Genomic DNA, 8,094 nt, shown 5'->3' with positions numbered 1-8,094 from the left:
AAACTGTCATTATTTGCTGATGATATGATACTCTACATTGAAGACCCAAAAAACTCCACCAAAAGACTTCTTGACTTAATAGACACTTTTAGCAGAGTAGCTGGATACAAGGTCAACACCCAAAATCAATAGCCATCTTGTACACAAATAACAGACTCACTGAACGAGAAATTAGCAAAACAATTCCTTTCACAATAGCACCCCCAAAAATGAAGATTCTGGGAATCAATCTAACAAAAGAAGCAAAATACCTCTATACTGAAAACTACAGCACTCTGAAAAAAGAGATCGAAGAGGATATAAGAAAATGGAAAGATATCCCCTGCTCCTGGGTAGGAAGAATCAACATAGTGAAAATGTATAAAAAAACAGCATGGTACTGGCAAAGAAACAGATCTGAGGATCAGTGGAAAAGACTGGAAGATACAGAAACAACTCTAGATGTACTCAGCTACCTCATCTTTGACAAAGGAGCTGACCATCCCCACTGGAGGAAAGATAGCCTCTTTAATAAATGGTGTTGGAAAAACTGGATCTCAACCTGACAAAGATTAAAACTAGACCCTTATCAGCATGGTACTGGCAAAGAAACAGATCTGAGGATCAGTGGAAAAGACTGGAAGATACAGAAACAACTCTAGATGTACTCAGCTACCTCATCTTTGACAAAGGAGCTGACCATCCCCACTGGAGGAAAGATAGCCTCTTTAATAAATGGTGTTGGAAAAACTGGATCTCAACCTGACAAAGATTAAAACTAGACCCTTATCTTTCACCATGCACTAAATTAAAATCAAAGTGGATTAAAGATCTAAATATTAAAACAGAAACACTAAACTTGCTGGAAGATAAAATAGGCAGAACTCTTGAAGACATTGGCATAGGAAAAGACTTTATGAACAAGTTCTCAGTAGTCCAGAAACTAGCAGAAAGAATCAACAACTGGGATCTCATCTTATTAAAAAGCTTCTGCACTGCAAAAGAAACCATCAACAGAACTAGAGACAACCTACAATGTGGAAAAAAATTTTTACCAGCTGCTCCTCAGACAAAGGACTATTATCTAGAATATATAAAGAACTCAAAACAATCAGCCCCCCCAAATATAAAGACCCAATTCAAAAATGGGATCTGAAATCAACGGACATTTCTCAAAGAAGTAAAAGAAGCAAGTAAATATATGAAAAAATGCTCCACATCACTGGTTATTTGAGAGATGCAGATGAAAACAACACTGAGATTTCACCTCCCCCCACAAAGAATGCCTGCTGTCAAGAAATCACACAGTAACAAATGTTGGCGGGGTTGTGTGGAGAAAGGAACCCTTCTCCATTGTTGGAGGGAGTGCAGACTGGTGCAACCACTATGGAAATCAATATGGAGATACCTCAAAAAGCTAGGTCTAGAGGTTCCATTTGACCCAGCCATCCTTCTGCTGGGTATCTTTCCAAAAGATTTAAAAGAATCATACCACAGTGATATATACGCACCAATGTTTACAGCGGCACAGTTTGTAATAGCTAAAACTTGGAAACAGCCCATCTGCCCATTTGTTGGAAACTGGATAAAGAAGATGTGGTTTTTCTATAAAATGGAATACTACTCAGCCATAAAGAATGAGAAATTAGAGTCTTTCATAGGAAAATGGACACATATTGAGGATATACTCCTAAGTGAAATAAATAAGTCACACATGTGTAAATACCAAATAGTTTCTCTGGTGTGAAAAACTATAATAGTACACAAGATCCTAATGGGATAATTAAGAGTGTGAAATAGGAAAAAAAAAGGGCTAAAGGTGTAGGGAAAGGAGGAAGGTAGAGGCAAGGAAATAAGGGAAAAGAAAAAATATGAGAAAATGAAAAAATGGAAATAAAGAGTTTGTTAATGGGGAGGTGAGGAGGGGGTGAAGGGAGGACAGGGACAAAAGGAAAAATGAGAACCAAGATCTGTCATGTGAAGGTACAGGATCCCAGTAATGAATGTAACTGTATTGTAGACCTAGATTGTACCAATAAACTCAATAAAAAGAAAAAATAAAATAGGTGCTCTATGACAAAAATACATATCTATCTTGCTCTTTCATTAATTTTGTTTTTACAAATAATTGTGTCATGATATGCTGATATCAATATGACCTTTTGGAAAGCAAAGTTTCATTATGAAAGATATTTAATTTTTAAAAAATAATTGAATATTTTGGCTTACCAAGACCCCAGTAAACAAAACAAAACAAAACAAAATTGTGGAGTATTGTAGCCTGACACTAACAGATCAGATTCAATTCCTTTAATCTACATAAATCTCAGAGGTGAATCTTAAAATAGTATTTATATCTTGCGAAGATACTGCAACTTGTTATTGTCATCTGTGTCCCCAGCTACTCACCATTGTTCGAGGGAAACTACATGCAAACATAAACGGGAGATATCATCTTTGTTGTTGTTGTTATTATTATTACCATTATTGTCCATAGATTAATAGAACACATTAAATCACTTCCTACAATCATATACTACTCTTGAGATTATAATTGCTGCCTTCAAATTTGGCTTATTTTGGAATCCTGGCACTTTATATCAATATTAATTACACTGATAATTTCTTTTCAGGGAGAAAAATACTTCATTCAACATAATAGTTATAATGGACAAATGTAAATAGTCAAATAATTAGAAAACAAATGTAAAGGATGATGTTTTATCAAAAAATACTTGGTAGAAACATTCAGAATTGTAGCAGTATTTACTGTATTTCACAATTGTCATGTCAAACACACATTCACTTATTACTAATGTATTAAATGAATACATTAATAATTCTTGGTGAACTAAGAAACTACCTTCCTATTGAATATTTTGGCATATTACTGACTGCTGCTTTGGGAACAGTACTTTGTTATATACATTATTTAATTTTTGCATTGAAGAAATCAAAATAGGAAACCATCAAAGTGCAAACTAAGTATAACTGGAACTCAGTTGTGGCATAAAAAATAAAAAATATGAAAAGGTGATGGAAATTTTTTTGAGAAAATGAGTTTATTGTTACTATTCTCCAAAGAAGCATTTACAAATATCAAAAGTGAAATGTAAGGAAGCTTTAAATAAAAAAAGATAGTACTTACCAGACAAACACATACATTGATTGACAAATAATTTTCATTATGACACAAAGAGTACACAACTGAGAAGGCCCAGTCTTTTCAGTAAACAGTGCTGGAGAAAATATCTACATGCAAAAACGAAATGAATTAGGATTCCCACCTTGCATCATGCACAAAAATCAACTCAAAATGATTAAAGATTTAAATGTAAGCCCTGAAATTCTAAAACTTCTAGAAGAAAACAGAAGGTACCCTGGGGGCATAGCTGTCTCAGAGGAAGAGTGCAATGTTAGCAAGTGGAAAGCCCTTTGCAGTGATTTAAAAAAAAAAAAAAGACGCCAAGAACACAGACAACAGAAGCAAAAATAAAAGTGAAATTACATAAAACTAGAAATTCTTTGCACAGTAAATGAAACAATTTTTAAACTGAAAAAGAAATCCACAGAATTGGAGAAAATATTTGTAAATCACATACCCACTAAAGGGTTATGATTCAAAATATACAAGGAACTCATGCAGCTCATGCAACAATTTTTATAACCTGATGGGCAAATGGATAAAGAACCAGAAGAGACATTTTTCCAAAGAAGACATACAAACGGTCAACACATGTAAAAATACCACTAGTCACAGGGGAAATGTAAATCAAAACCACAATGAGATCTCAACTTACTTCTGTTAGGATGGCTACTCTGAAAAAGTCAGAAGACAGGAAGCATTGGCAAGGATATGGAGAAAAAGGAAGCCTTTCCCATTATATTATTCGTGAGAAAGTAAATTGGCATAGCCATTGTGGAAACAGTATAGAGGTTCCTCAAAAGAGTAAAAATAGAACTCCTATGTGATCTAGCAATCCTGTTTCTTGATACACAGCCAAAGGAAATAAAATACTACCTCAAAGAGCTATCTGCATTCTCATATTCATTGCAGCATTATTCACAACAGCCAAGCTATCAACCTTTGTGTTTGTCAATGGATGACTGAATAAAATAGAGAGAGAGAGAGAGAGAGAGAGATTGAGATTCAGCCTTAAAAAAGAAGGAAATCCTGCCATTTGCCACCACATGGATGAATCTGGAAGACATTATGCTAAATCAAGTAAGCCAGACACAGAAAGACAAATATCAAATGATCTCACTTATATATGGATTCTGAAAATGTGAACTCATAGAAACAGAGAGTAGAAGGGTTATTACCTAGGGATCTGAAGGGAGGAAATGAAGAGAGAAATGTTTGTCAAAGGATACAAATTTGCACTTATAAAAAGAATTAGTTCTAGAGAGCTAATGTATAGCATGGTGGCTATAGTAATAATAATGTATGATATTTCTGAAACTTGCTTAGAGACTAGATCCCAAAGAGTAAATGTGTGAGGTAAAAGATATGTCAGTTAGCCTGGTTATGGTAATCATTTCACAATGTATACATATATCAGAGCATCTTATTGTATGCCTTGAATGATATGGAAACTTTATCTATAAATTATATCTCAATAGAGCTGAAAAAAGATAGTGCTCATAAGAACTATTCAAAAATAAGAAAGTGAACTCTATCGTGAAGATGTTTTACAGATTCTTATCTGTTAGAGATGACAGAGATAGAAATCCTCCCCTTACATTAGTCACGATAGAGTGAATTATATAAAATAATTAATATACGTAGCCTTCATTCTGAAGTCTGGTGTTGTTTGCCTAGAAAAAGAAAAATAGGAAAGAAACAGTCTACTGTGAGAAAGGATAATGTGATTTTCTTTTAAAAACCATTCAAGTCCTGATATAAAGTAAAATTAATCTTATCAACTTGGGCTTCATGATTTAGCATAAACTAACACCTAGGTGCTATCATGCTTTCTCTTGAAAGGTTGTCCATGTGAATGGGCAACTTTGTCTTTCTTTTTTAATGTCAACTCCATAGAAATATTTGATAGCCTTAAACAAAGTCATCATATATGTTTTTATTTTCTAATATAAGAAAAAACTAAAAACCAAGTACAAGACAGTTGTACTGTAAGCCACTCAGAGAGCTGATTATCCTTGTGATACACTATCACCTATAATTTGAAATGTAGTGGGAGATTATTGAGCCAAATGTCCACTCTGAAACCTGAAGTATGTATCTGGATTCCTTTGTTAGCCTTAGATGTTAACTTTATGTAGATTCCATTATGCAATACTGTGGCAATTTGTCTGGTTATTTCGCTTCTGTACTCTGCTAGAGGATTACATGGAGCAGCCTCAGCACCATAGGGATTTAGAAACTAAGACTCTTGCTACATTTGGATCTTAAATGTCCTTCTAAGGACTGTATGTGTATTCAATGCTTGATCCTTACGGTGCTATGTTGAGAGGTGGGGGGACTTTCGTGAAGTGGGGCTTTGTGAAAGGTGCATAGGTCATCAGGCGTGTTCCCTTGATGTTGACTATGGGACACTGGTCTCCTCTCTTCTCTTTTGCCTTCTGGCTTGTGAGATGAGATTTTGCTCTGCCACTCACTCCTCCTCTGATGTGATGCCTTGCCACGGGTCCAAAACAACAGAGAACCTACAAAACAGTGTATTATCTTTTGCTTCACAAGTTAGTTATCTCGGGTATTTCAGGAAAACCTGTGAAGCTGATTAATAAAAGTATCAAAAAAAAATCTATGGGTCCCAGGTACAGAAAAAAGAACACATGTAGAAAAAAATTGCATACAATTTCAAGATGTTGGCAGACTGTGCAATGTTCCTGTGTAGCTGGTCCTTGCTTAAGAAAAATTCCATGTGTGCTATGCGGCTGCCCTCGGCACAGCCTGTCCCTGTCATTGAAAAGGAATGTCTAGCTTCCATAATATGATATTCTTACCTGGAAGAAGGTGTAATTCTTTCTGGAGATTAGAATATCAGAAAGGAGCTTTGCCACCCTGTCGCAAACCCCAGAAGGAAATACACCAGCCCATAAAAGGGGTGAACAAGCCCAAGATACTAGACAGTACATCTCAGTGGCCTGCAAAAAACCCAAATCTAAATTTGTCTAAGGTTCAAATTTTAGAACTTGATTTTACAGTACTTTTGATTGATAAGTATATGCTTCACACAAGAAAATGCAGAAAATTTCTATTTTTCCTCTTTTAAATGGTTAAAAAAAACCCACATCTTTATGACATTCCAGCTCACTGTGGTAGCAGGGAAAAAGAGATACAAAAGAGAATGTGGCTGGTTTCCAAGCTTTTCTACAAAGAATAGTGCAGTGGTGAAGAAGAATTAGGCACAGCAGTTAAGTCTTTTGCTTAGTTTTTTTTAAATAACAATTAGGGAATGCATTCATCACACAAAGTCTTACTGTCAAATTGATCCCAGTAACTTACACTGAAGACCTATTATGAAGCTGATGGGTGAAAATTATGAGTCAAGCACTGAGCTAAATAAAACAGAGAAATCATCCTACCCTTCCTTGAAGAAATTCACATTTTTTAGTGTCAAAGTTTTAAAGTATTACTAAGGAAAAAAAAATAAGTACAATGTAAGAGAGATAAGCTGGTCAAGTTTTGGTGAGATAAATGCTGTAAAAGTTGAAGAACAGACTGTGCTTCTAGCCAAGATGAAATAATAGGAAGTGGATTTACTTTTCTGTCTTAAATAAAATAAGAGCCAAGTAAAATTTATGAAACATTGATTTTTCAAGAAAGTAGACATCGGGCGATGACAGTGATTCTAATAGACCAGAAAAAAAAAAAAAAATGAGACAAGCACCAAAATTGTCCTAGCTTATTGCCAAAAGACAGTTTCCAGACTGTTCAGAATGGGGGAAATCCATAACGGAGACTGGTGTACTCCCTGAGTTCAGAAACCTGAATGGGAGGCCAGGGCTGTTAGAGTTCTCAGAGCATTAAAAAGGAGTTTCACACACACTGACAAAGCCCACTCAGGAAGAATTAGGTTATTTTAATAGCCATACATCTATGATGAAAATGTTTAGTTAAAAATATGTCCACAGAGAAAACACAAAGTCTAGATGATTCTATAGACAAATTCTACCCAAACATTTAGGGAAGATAACAATTTTTGCAAAAACTTTGCCAAAACGAAAAACAAAAAACCTTCTGACTCCTAAAGTGAGGCCAGCTTTAACTCAGATACAAAAATCAATCTAAGGCTTCTCAGGAAGAAAACTATAGAACAATATATTCAAAAAGCAAATTTTAACAAACTTTTAGAAATTTGAATTAAAAAGTGGATTTCAAGTGGAGTTTTCCCCAGGAATGCAAGGTTGGTTTAATACTAAAAAATCTGTTGATGTAATTCACCTCATTAAGAGAGTAAAAGGCAAAACTATGTGATAACCTATTAGAGCTATAAAAAAAAATCACTTAATAAAATCTACAACCATTCCTGATAAAAACTCTGATCAAACTAGAAAGTAACGAGACTGGTCTTTGATCTAATAAAGCACATTTATACAATCCCACAATACACATTAGTCTTAATGGTGAAAGACTGAATGCGTTTTCCCTAATGTCAACAAAAAGACAAGTATGTCGGTTTTCATCATTTTTACTCAATATTTTACTGGAGCTCAAAGTAAGAAAAAGAAATAAAAGTCATGTAGATTAGAAAGAAGGAAGTAATGCTGCTTTTGTTGACATGTTCATCCTATGTGTAACATTTTCTGGTATCACAAAAAGCTATTGGAACTACTATTGTTTAGCAAGTTTGAAGCATACAAAATCAGTATACAAAACTCAATTGTTTTCCGGTATACTAGCAATTAACAATTGGAAATTTCTTTATTTACTTTAGAAAGAAACAAAAACAATTAGTTTGGTGGTGTGAGAATGGATAAGACCATAGATATTATGTGTCACAAGTCTTTATTCAGAAAGGAAAAGTTCATATTAAATAACATAATAGATGAAGATTTTGAAAAATTTGTTAAAGTCACCCCACATGTTGTAGAACTATTATTTCTGATTCTTCATAACTAATAAGATTAATGGCAGATCCTATAAAAATC

The sequence above is a fragment of the Fukomys damarensis genome, unplaced genomic scaffold (genome assembly GCF_012274545.1).
Source record: "Fukomys damarensis isolate Sample0158 unplaced genomic scaffold, DMR_v1.0_HiC HiC_scaffold_27, whole genome shotgun sequence".
NCBI lineage: Eukaryota > Metazoa > Chordata > Mammalia > Rodentia > Bathyergidae > Fukomys > Fukomys damarensis.
Note: the sequence above shows the minus strand (reverse complement) of the source record.